General features: G+C 40.4%; 1 protein-coding gene across 8 annotated transcripts in view; it reads left to right on the forward strand.

Moving 5' to 3' along the window:
• The window catches only part of ADAM23 (ADAM metallopeptidase domain 23), a 199,787-nt gene that overhangs the window by 20,650 nt on the left and 166,298 nt on the right, over positions 1 to 12,839 (forward strand). The gene's annotated exons all lie outside the window — the stretch shown is intronic.

The following is a 12,839-nucleotide window of genomic DNA, read 5'->3' on the forward strand; positions in this document are numbered from 1 at the left end:
CACCTACCACCAACGTGTTTGCAGCGTTGTAAAAGGACTGACATCATGAAGGACTGCCAGAGCGCTCCTCCTTCCGTCTGCTCTCTACTCTCCCTGCGGGCCACAGGTGACAGACTCAAGGGCCGCATGCGACCCACGGGCCGTGTGTTTGAGACCCCTAGCTTACTGGGTGCAGATACACTCACTAAGACCTCTCCATAAAATCATCTAAAGGGGTAGGAAGCCATTGTTTTTACAATGGCGTTTGGAAAGGAAATCAAGTTTTCACAATGGGGAAGTTTGAAAGAAGAGCATTTCCTTTTTATATTTATTTCTGGGCCTGAAATGATCATTATTATTGACTTAGAACCTTAAGCTGGCCAAAGACATTAGATGTATGTTAGCCAAACCCACCCATTTAATGTTTCTAACGTGTATGGCGGCGACCTGACTCTCTCCCGATGGCAGATGGAGAGAAAGGTCGGCAATGTTGAATTTCAAAATGCCCCTTCGTTTTGTTTGTTAGTAGATAAGCCGCTGCCAGAGATTTCTTACTACCTTCTCCCAATTGAAAACACATGCAGGGTCAGCTAAACAGTATATAGGGGAGTTGGAAGGAATAGCTGTTGGCCAAATGATGGTCGGCTGACAGCTATCTACAGCGCATGGACAGTTTTAGTCTGTCTTTTCCAGATCTGGCAAAGTCTTGTAGTTCTGCAGATTTATAGTAGGCAGGCTGCATCTTTTAGGCTATGCCTACACATCACAGCTCCGGCTTTATCTACATTTTTCAGCAACATCCACAAAAGCACTGCAAAAATGTGTTGTGGTATTCCATGCGACAAATCCATTGAACACAGCCTAAAACTGTGATCCTGGGTGTAACATGTTCTGTTAGTTTCTTATTAACCTTGCAGCATGTCCACATCTCACACTGCCCAAGTATTTCTTGGGCTTGGTGTTAAAATTGCACCACAATATCGTTTATGGTATTTCACCTTTTCTGTTACTAGATTGTATAAAAGAAATGCTGACTCAATGTTTATTTGAATGTTTCTTCATATTGATGGTACAATAGTGTTATACATTTCAATGCCATTTTCATAAAACAAATAAAGCTTATATATAAAATTTGACCTCAAATTGTCAAAGATCTTTGGTTTAACGGTTTGTGTTTTGTTAGCTTTTGCAGATATAGCTTTTTTATTTTACTCTACCCAAACAAGTTACCAGGGGCATTCATTTCCAAAAGCATGTCAGTGCATAAAAATTATGATAACTATTACTAATGATTTCAGGGAGACCAAATTAGTATAATTTCGTTCCTAATAAAAAATAAACAATGTTCTTGCTTTAATATTTATTTTAGCTTTCAATAAGAAATATATTTCTTATTTCTAACCCCACTCAGTTTATTAACTTGAATGTTGCAGGTGTCCATGAGTAAAGAATTTAAGGTGTTCCCTACCTGTCCTTGTTGACCCCCTTTGATATCCGATATTCAAATAAATCTCTGCCGATCCACGTCCCAGCACTGCTTCCTGGCAAACATATTCCCCCGGACAGCTGCGATGAATACTTGCCACCAGTAATTGTCTAGTGTGACAGTGACAACACTGGATCTCCACAATAGAGAGAAGATACGTCTCATGCTGTTGCTAATCAGTGACCAAAAAATAAGGCCAGAAATACAGCATTTTTGTTTTTAAAACCATTAGTTTCAAGTTATTGAAACCCCTTGTTCGTAACAGATCCAGGACTTGTTATATATATATTTCTTGATTGCTACTGATTTTTATTACTGATAAAAAGCTAAAATTGTACCACACTGGTTAGATTGAAGGAAAATTTTCTATTTACAGTAATTTTAAGGTTCTGTTAACACCATTGGCATTATTTCTGTGGAATAAATTGCATTGTGTGGTACTCTTGAAGTGACTATAGGAATCCAAAATCTGTTTAACTCAATGTAAAACAATAACTGTGTCTAAGTTGCATTTGACTGTACATTTGTCACGGCTCGAAACTGTTGTGTAACAGTTGTATTCCAGTGGAAGTTTTAGGGCTCATAGGGCTACTATATGGTAATACAGCTGCTATAGAGGTGCATGGGGCCATACTGTACCTCTATATGCCCCTGACTTCATACGAAGGCACACAGAGGTTTTTCTCTGCCGGATTCCGTACAAATATAACAGAAAATAGTGGCATGCTGTACTTGATGGTGCATGATGGGAGCTACCTTTAAATATGGCACTGGCACTGAACATATGGGCTTTGTGCACTACCATGCAGCCTCTGTGCACCCGTGTGCATGAGCCCTAAATGTGTATCAAGGGAGTTGCATACTCTTTTCCATTACTTTTCCTTTTATTTCTATTGAATTGCGACCCAGAGTAACTCAAATAACTGTTAGAATTATTATGTATTGGGGCACATTTATTACTGTGTCTGGGTCTAGGAATTTTTGTGCATTGTGGTGAAAATTGCCTCAAATTGCTGCAGTTTGGCGTAATTTTGATTTTGGAAACCTCATACACGGAAAAGGGGTGTGGTTTCTGAGAAGTGGCATGGCTTAAAATGTGCCAATGTGCGTTGAAAATGTACCAAAAACATGCCACAAAATAAGCCAAATCCAAAGTGTTATAAGGAAGAGAAATGTTTCTAACGGGTCATGCAAGATGCACCAAAATTATCATACATTATGCAGCACTGTGATAAATTTGGTGCATTTTATGCCTGCCTGGTCTAAAGCTGCCCATACACTTGAGATAACTGTCGGCGACAGCTATTTCTCCTGACTTCCCCATACACATGCAATCTTGGCCGAGCGTGCATGTGTTCTCAGCAGGGAGTAGTGAGAAAGCTGCTGGCAGCGCCTTATCTATTTTTAAAATAAGGATTGGATATGTTGAGATTCAACATGCCCGACCCTTCTCTCTCCCGACACCTAAGTTGGGCGGAGAGCCTGGAAGCCGACATACACATTAGATGGTCGGCCGGTCCTGATGAAATTGGCAGATTCGGCCAACATACATCTAATTAGGGTTGTCACGATACCAGAATTTGGACTTTGATACCGATAATTTGTGTAGTATTTCGATTCTCGATACCAAAGCAATACTTTGCCAACAATAATAAAAAAAAAAGTTCTTCCATTTTCGGATGTGAGGCATGTGGTGCGATGAATTTTGAACCTCCATGTGCCTCACATTAATAGTAATTAACCCCATCATGTTTCTCACAGTCATAATGGACAAAATTGGGTTAATGTATGAGGTACATGATGGGGTTAATTACTATTAATGTGAGGCTAATGGAGATGCTAAATTCATAACACCTCCTGCCTCACATTAATAATTGAACGAAAGCAGTTTTTTTTTTAAAGTGTACACATCATAAATGACACTATAAATTTGTGCAGGTTATTACGGTCGCGATGATAACGAATATGTATATTTTATGTATTGAGACTTTTATTTTAATGTTTATTGTAAAAAAATAGTGGTTTTTTTTACTTTTTTTATTTAACATTATTTTTACTTACTTTTTTATTTTTAAACTTGAACGTACTGGCATATATTTAAATGCCAGTACATTAGCCTGCGTACTGATAGTAAACAGGCAGTTGTTAGGACATACCTAAATCTGTCCTAACAACAGGAAATATGTCAGACAGCTCTGGGGACCCTGGGCTATCTGCCCGTATATGGTATATCCCTCAATCGTGTCACAGGGATTTCCTGTGATGTAATCCAAGGGACATCCCCCTTCTCAGGGACATCCCCCTTCTCAGGGACATCCCCCTTCTCATTTTCCCCTTGAATGCTGCGGTCAGCTTTGATCACAGCATTCAAGGGAATAGTGGTTAGAGATGAGAGGTTTCTCTGATCTCTGCCGTTAGAGCGGGGCTGCGGCGGTGTAATATAGCCATTGCCCCACTCCTGACAAGTGTGCGCGCGCGGTCAGCATGAGGTACTGTGATGCGGCTGGCGCTGCACTAATGAGCGGCGGCACCGGCATTGAAGACAGAACATGGGGGTGTTTTGCAGTGTCCTCATTAGTGCAGCATTTCAATCTATATTGCCATACAGCCATGCAATGAAGCGTAGAATGAGGCAACAAAGTAACCTTGTTGTCACAGTTAATCACCTCATAGAGTAGAATGATTCACTGGTTATCGTCAGAACCATCATCATCATCATCATCATCATCACTAAGGAGTCATGTGGTGTCATGTATGTGATTTATTCATATTGGGTACATGTCCTTATCATTTAAATTATCTATCTATCTATCTATCTATCTATCTATCTATCTATCTATCTATCTATCTATCTATCTATCTATCTATCTATCTATCTATCTATCTATCTACCTACCTACCTACCTACCTACCTACCTATCTATCTATCTATCTATCTATCTATCTATCTATCTATCTATCTATCTATCTATCTATCTATCTATCTATCTATCTATCTATCTATCTATCTATCCATCCATCTCTGTCTCTCTGTCTGTCTTTCTGTCTGTCTGTCAGTCGGTTTTTCTATCATCTCTATATCAATTAGATAAAAGAAGTCATATTAATATAAACATAAGGTATGAATGACCTTAATTAATTCCATACTTAGTCAAAATAGAAAATGAAAATGAGTTATAATTTGCATTAATTATAATGACAATTTCTAGGGAATTGGTTAGTTGCAAGGTAATTTCAAGGTCCTTTTTGTTCACATCGCTCACAATTCTTTGCTAGCTTGGCAGAACCCACTTTCTATGCCCTTCTGGCTTTGAAAAGACATTGAAAAAAGCTTTTTCTATTTACTTTTATTTTACTTTGCGCTGTGATAATACTATGTAAGGGCTCGTCCACACGCTGCGGAATTGCTAAGTTTTTTCCATCCGGAATTGTGGACGGAAAAAACGCAGCAGAATACAGTAGCAGCATAGTGGATGAGATTTAACAAATCCCATCCACACGCTGCGTAAAAATTCCAAGCCGAAAATTCACCTGCGGTGCGTATTTTTCATGTCAATTCCTGCTGCAGAATGTGAACAGAATTGCTGCGTTTTTCAGAGGAGATGTCACCATCTCCTTGCATTTAGAAAAACGCAGCAATGTACACACCATGTTATTGCAGTAAAAAACGCAGGAAATGGTGCATTTTTGTTGCAGAGGCATGTCTGCGTTTTTCAATGGAATTGCGTTGTGTGTGGACAAGCCCTAAGTATACAGATCCAGGGGCGTAGCTAAAGGCTCATGGGCCCGGGTGCAAGAATTCAGCTTGGCCCCCCCTACCCCTCCCCAACACCACCATCACTAGACCCCTGCGCGTGCCTATGTCCAGCCGCCTTGCCCAACAGCCCCCTAGTATAATACAAGACAACACAATACAATACAGCACAACACAATACATTACATTACAAGACAATACACTACACTACAATACAGACTCTGCTGCTCACCTGGAGTCCTCCGCACTGGCTCTGCCACTGCACTGGCTGGAAGACGTGTCACGTGACGGCACGGTCACATGGTACACTAAGTGTACCATGTGACCGTAACCAGGAACTGCCGGCTTCACGGCACAGAAAATGTATTTAACCAGCATGCTGTATCGCAATGGGGGCCCCATGGGCCCCCCAGGCTTAGAGGCCCAGTCGCAACTGCGACCGCTGCGACCCCTATAGCTACGCCACTGTACTTTTGGACTTTTTGTAAGCCCAGACCGGGCCACAGATCAAGGCTTACTGTTCTACATTGAACTCAATAATAATACAGTATTCGGTTAACTCCCAAGCTCCCTACAGTAGCAACTACAGGTAGCCAGGGCTCCCTGTTTTAAACCAAATCTAGAGGGGTGTTACAAATGTTCTATACATGTGATTTTGGAATAAAAACATACAATTCGGTAACTGTTAAAATCTACGTTGTACAATCTACTATCTGAGAAGGGCACATTCACAACAGATCACTGGTGTGTTACATACAGAACAGAGCAATCTATTGGTATTTTAGTACAAATAATAGTGCTAGTGAGCCATGTAATAAGTTAGTTAGTGAGCCATGTAACAATATGAATTAAATAGTATCTTCTACCTATCATTTGTGACATTGATAACTCAATGTTTGATTTTACATGTCTTAGGCTTCGTTCACATCTGCGTTAGGGCTCCGTTCCGTCGGAGCTTCCCGTCAGAACGGAGCCCTGACTGACACAAACGGAAACCATATGTTTCAGTTTCCCTCATCATTGATTTCAATGGTGACGGAACCGGTGCCAGTGATTTCCGTTTGTCTCCGTTGTGCAAGGGTTCCGTCGTTTTGACAGAATAAATAGACTACGCTATTGATCGTCGGAACGGAGCTCTGACGCAGATGTGAACGAAGCCTAATACAGTATGTTTACCGAATGTTTACTGCCGTATATATCATAAACCATGCTGTGTAAACCAAAGGAGACCTGAAGGAAATTCTGTACTTTATTTTATATTCTCTGTATACAGGACTTTATACAATAAATAAAAAATAAAAAGGGGTTCCATACACCAGTCCTAATATAAAGAGCGCTGCAGTAAAATATACACCAGAAGGAAATTTCCGCTATAATTTCCACCAGTTTCTGGGGTAAATTATAATGAATTTGTCAGGATGTGGGTGCAACATTTTTTGTGAAAAAACAAGGGTTTTGCACATATTGCGACTTTTCTACCACAGAAAACTGGTGCATAGTACTGAATAAATTTCCCCCTTAGGGCATGTTCACACGTGGCGGAATTGCTGAGAAATTCCGCTGCGGACAGTCCGCAGTGAAATTCTCCAGCAGCCGTTTTTGACATTTGTTTCAATACATTTTTAGGCAAGTTAGTTCAGACATTGCGGAAAACTCCGCTGCGGACCATAGGCTGTGGTGCGGAATTTTCCCTCCGCAGCATGCAGTGTCTGTTGCGGAGAAGCAGCAGAATTTCACTGCGGATTTCAGCCTTTGCAATGCAAAAACTGAAATCTGTGGCAAGTCCGCTGTGTTTTCTCCAACGTCTGAATTACCTGTCAAATATGCAAATGTTACTGCAGATTCGTTGCGTAATTGCCCCAAATCTGCACCAACATTTGCAGTGGAAAAACTCTGCCATGTGTGAACATGCCCTTAATGTTCATTTAGCCCCAAAAACAACAGCTTAGGTTTGTGCAGTGTTGAGCTGAGAATACTGGGGCCCCATAGATACATTACTTGTATGGTTAGCGCTCTTGAAGTTCGGAAATGTAAAGTGGGCTGCTGTGTGAATTGTCTGTTTTTTTTTCATTTACTCTTCTTTTTCTTCCCACCTTCTGCACCCTCTCCTCCATACTTTTTTATCTCATACTTTTTCTTCTCTTTTTGTACCCTTTGACCTTAATGCTGATCTCTCTTTTTATATTTAATTTCCCACAGGAATGTTGTTTTTTCCTAGATGTCTTTCTACTCACGTTGCTTTTCTTAAGCATTTTTTCACATAAGCATTGCTATCATTAAATAGTGTTTATTTATTGTGTATATATATATATATATATATATATATATATATATATATATATACACACACACACACACACACACACACACACACACAATAAATCTATGCTACAGTATCTGCATGTTATGCAAAACCCCTTCAAGTGCCAGCTCAATTGTAAAAGTCTTTAAAGGTGTCTAGATCTATAGAGTTAAGATGGCAAGCTCAATAAGCAGATAATAATATCTTCCGCCTAGATTTTTGCCAACTGTCAATGTTGACGTGTTATTTTGGACTTTTTGTAAGCCCAGACCGGGCCACAGATCAAGGCTTACTGTTCTACATTGAACTCAATAATAATACAGTATTCGGTTAACTCCCAAGCTCCCTACAGTAGCAACTACAGGTAGCCAGGGCTCCCTGTTTTAAAAAAATATCACTTTGGTGACTTTGGCTCCTGTCCAAAAATTTAGGAGTGAAATAAAATTTTTGTGGTCACACTTGTATTTTTTTTACTATGTGATACAAACATTTTTCTAACTATATATGTTCTGTACATATAGGGCAACAGTGTATTTCTATGTAACAAATTAAATCAACAATACTGGATTCAGTTTTGTCTACAGTACATTACAGAAGATATCACTAAGTGACATTGGGACCATTTTTGTTGCGGTGTACCAACTTTTTTGTAGCTTGTCTAAAAACATTTTGTTCTAGCAAGGATCTCTGAGGAAACTAGGGCATAATACAATTCAACATTTAACAATACTGAGCGTGTGTACTTGTGAGAGTTAAAAAATGAAGAGTTACAGTATATCATAGCTACACTTAATTTGTTATTGCAAAGCCCATCAAATGTAATGCCAGTAATAGCCACAGAAAGCTTTTCTGTATGAAGTATGAAGAATGTGTCATCTACTATATGCAGCAATGGGAGATTAGGTCATCAGCAAGTGAGAACATACCATAAAATAATTTGGCATTAAACACAGTCTTGTCTTGCCCTCAATGTTAGCCTGAACAATCTTATTATATTCCCGGTAAGAAGAGATTTAAACACACATGTGGTGTTTAATTCAGGACTCCAGTTCTTGTGAAGCTCAGTAAAGCTACATTCAGACGAGCGTGTCCGATTTGCGTGCGTAAAAAACGCAGCGTTTTTACTACATTTCTTGTCCGTGTGGTTTGCGTATTGGCATCAGTTTGGTTTGTGTGCGGTATGCGTTTTTCACTTAATTTAAAAAAAAATCTTTTTTATTTCTCTTCTTTTCAATGAATTTGATGCGTGAAACACGAACATCACACGGATGTGAAAACGCTCCAATATAGGACATGCAGTGAGTTTCACGCAACGGACCCTCGCAGCATGAAAAACAACACATGTGTGAATGGCCTCATTGAATTGCATGGATCCATGTACTGTGAGTGATTTCAACGCACAGCACACGGACGAGTATTAGGGTATGTGCACACGTGAACTGTCTTTTACGTCTGAAAAGACAGACTGTTTTCAGGAGAAAGCAGCTGCCTCGTTTCAGACGTAAAAGCTCCTCCTCGTATTATGCGAGGCGTCTTTGATGCTCGTAATCTTGAGCTGCTCTTCATTGACTTCAATGAAGAACGGCTCAAATTACGTTGCAAAGAAGTGTCCTGCACTTCTTTGCCGAGGCAGTCAATTTACGCGTCGTCATTTGACAGCTGTCAAACGACGACGCGTAAATGACAGGTCGTCTGCACAGTACGTCGGCAAACCCATTCAAATGAATGGGCAGATGTTTGCCAACGTATTGGAGCCCTATTTTCAGACGTAAAACGAGGCATAATACGCCTCGTTTACGCCTGAAAATAGGTCGTGTGAACCCAGCCTTACGCTCGTCTGAATGAGACCTAAAAGATCGTGTGCTGATGCAGTTGTCCAGTGTGGGAGACACTTTTTCAGTTCGTTGTCCATTTAGAAGACCAGTTTGCACCCAAGCTGTAAGTTCCTGACTGATGTCTTGAGATGTTGCTTCAATATCTTCACATAATTTTACTTTCTTAAAACGCCATCTATATTGTAAAGTGCAGCAGTCCCTACTGCAGTAAAGCACCCCCACATTATGATGCTGACAAACCCACGCTTCACAGTTGGGTCTGTGTTCTTTTGCTTGCAAGCATCCCCCGTTTTTCTCCATACATAACGATAGTCATGATGGCCAAACAGTTCTATGTTTCATCAGACCAGAGGACATTTCTCCAAAAAGTAAAATGTTTTGTCTTCATATGCAGTTGGCCACAAAATAGATGGCACTATGAGGAAGAAAAATTATTGGAGATATTGATACCACAGTTTTAGACAGCAGTCAGGAGGTTAAGGCTTGGGTGCTAATGGGTCTTCTACTACTTGGAATGTGATGAAAGTGATAAAAACTAAAATAAATAATTGTCTCAAGTATTATCCAAACATTCCATGTTCTGGAAATATAGTAGTGATCCTAACTGACTTAACAGAGGGAATGTGTACAGGAATTAAATGTCAGGAATTGTGAAAAACTGGGTTTTAATGTTGCTAAGATGTATGTAAATTTATGACTTTTACTATAATTTTTTCTAATTATAATGAAGTGTCTTCTGATTATTTAAAAAAGTAGGATCTGTTATATAGGTCTGTACAGTTACTGGATAATAATGTTGCATTGCAGTTATACAAATATTAATCAAATATTTCAATTAGAGAAATGCTATAAATATGTACCATAAATATCTTGTAAACATATTTTGTAAGGCTGTATTCACAACTTCATTGCTATTTCCATTGTTCTGTTCTTTAAGAGAAAGAGAACAATGAAAATAACCAGAGGAACGGATCCACCGCATGACGGACACCACTGACCGGCTAGTGGAACGGGCTCCCTCATGCCTGGTGGCGCCGCTATGGCTGATACAGTGGTAGTTATGCCACTGAACAGAGAAGGAGCGCTCGGGTGGAAAGGCAGCTGCAGAGTCGCCAAGCCCGGTGAATAGGAGCAGAGCTGCAGTTCTGCTGCACGGCCGCTATGCAATGTACGGAGCCAAAAACACAGAAAAAGGCTATACTTAGAAATGGACACAGCCAGGTCAGAAACGCTGATGAAGGAGAGTGAGCAGGTGCTTTAAATAATAATAGCCACTCCCACTAGTCTTGAGGGGAGTGGTGTGTGGTGCATGGGATGTGTAGTAAAGAATAATAAATGAATAGTGTATGTGCAAGTGTAATAATATAAGTGAAATATAGGGGGCAGTAATGAGTAAAGTGCCTCAATAAAAATAAATTAATAATGGGGTGCAAGTGTGTGAAACATGGAGGGATAGTGTGTAAGTCATGAGGCGCAACGTGTATAGCCAGGTAGAAGCCTATTTGTGACGCCTTGATAATTCATAGAGCGGGCTACCCTGCTTGCTAAGCCAAACAACAACACACCATGCTCTCCCAGCATCAAAGACCCGGCTGTGTCCAAAAGAAGCAAATATAAGTAATAATGAAAAATACCTGGGGTATTAGTGATAATTTTGGCCAAAAGGACGCAAGCTCGCAATCCACGACAAGGATCCCCAGTCTTGCGAGTCTCTAACTCCCTAACTGGAATGAAAAGCTCCTGATGCACAGACAAAACAGATAAAAACAAGGGGACATATATACAAAAACACCGAAAAAGGCCATACTTACAAATGGACACAGCCAGGTCAGAAACGCTGATGAAGGAGAGTGAGCAGGTGCTTTAAATAATAATAGCCACTCCCACTAGTCTTGAGGGGAGTGGTGTGTGGTGCATGGGATGTGTAGTAAAGAATAATAAATGAATAGTGTATGTGCAAGTGTAATAATATAAGTGAAATATAGGGGGCAGTAATGAGTAAAGTGCCTCAATAAAAAGAAATGAATAATGGGGTGCAAGTGTGTGAAACATGGAGGGATAGTGTGTAAGTCACGAGGCGCAACGTGTATAGCCAGGTAGAAGCCTATTTGTGATGCCTTGATAATTCATAGAGCGGGCTACCCTTCTTGCTAAGCCAAACAACAACACACCATGCTCTCCCAGCATCAAAGACCCGGCTGTGTCCAAAAGAAGCAAATATAAGTAATAATGAAAAATACCTGGGCTATTAGTGATAATTTTGGCCAAAAGGACGCAAGCTCGCAATCCACGACAAGGATCCCCACACTTGCCAGTCCCTAACTCCCTAACTGGAACGAAAAGCTCCTGATGCACAGACAAAACAGATAAAAACAAGGGGACATATACACAAAAACACAGAAAAAGGCCATACTTACAAATGGACACAGCCAGGTCAGAAACGCTGATGAAGGAGAGTGAGCAGGTGCTTTAAATAATCCTTGTCGTGGATTGCGAACTTGCGTCCTTTTGGCCAAAATGATCACTAATACCCCAGGTATTTTTCATTATTACTTATATTTGCTTCTTTTGGACACGGCCGGGTCTTTGATGCTGGGAGAGCATGGTGTGTTGTTGTTTGGCTTAGCAAGCAGGGTAGCCCGCTCTATGAATTATCAAGGCGTCACAAATAGGCTTCTACCTGGCTATACACGTTGCGCCTCATGACTTACACACTATCCCTCCATATTTCAGGCACTTGCACCCCATTATTCATTTATTTTTATTGAGGCACTTTACTCATTACTGCCCCCTATATTTCACTTATATTATTACACTTGCACATACACTATTCATTTATTATTCTTTACTACACATCCCATGCACCACACACCACTCCCCTCAAGACTAGTGGGAGTGTTTATTATTATTTAAAGCACCTGCTCACTCTCCTTCATCAGCGTTTCTGACCTGGCTGTGTCCATTTGTAAGTATGGCCTTTTTCGGTGTTTTTGTATATATGTCCCCTTGTTTTTATCTGTTTTGAATGTACGGAGCCAACTGCTTCCAGCTGCGAACATTGCATATTGGGCAATGACATCCGGTTCCAGAAGCTAATAGGTGCGGGGTCTGGGTTTCGGACCCCCACAGATCATATACTGATGACCTCTCCGGTGGATAGGTCATCAGTTGTCCGGTAGTGGACAACCCCTTTAATGTGATGCACATGGAGGTTCAAAATATTTTATTGTTGGCAAAGTATTGTTTTGGTATCGAGAATCGCAATACTACTGTAAGTATGCGGCCGAATTCTGGTATCATGACAACCATATGTTACACAGGCGTTTGTTTGGCTGCAGCAATCTCTGGTTAATCATCATAACTGACTCCTTTGTGCTTTTTGTGATGTTATATTGGGCTCAGGAGACAAATTGATAAATTGATTAAAGATAAATTGATGTCATTTTTAATTTTGGCATAGACTTCGACCCATGGAGATGCCCT

The sequence above is a fragment of the Rhinoderma darwinii genome, chromosome 6 (genome assembly GCF_050947455.1).
Source record: "Rhinoderma darwinii isolate aRhiDar2 chromosome 6, aRhiDar2.hap1, whole genome shotgun sequence".
Lineage (NCBI taxonomy): Eukaryota > Metazoa > Chordata > Amphibia > Anura > Rhinodermatidae > Rhinoderma > Rhinoderma darwinii.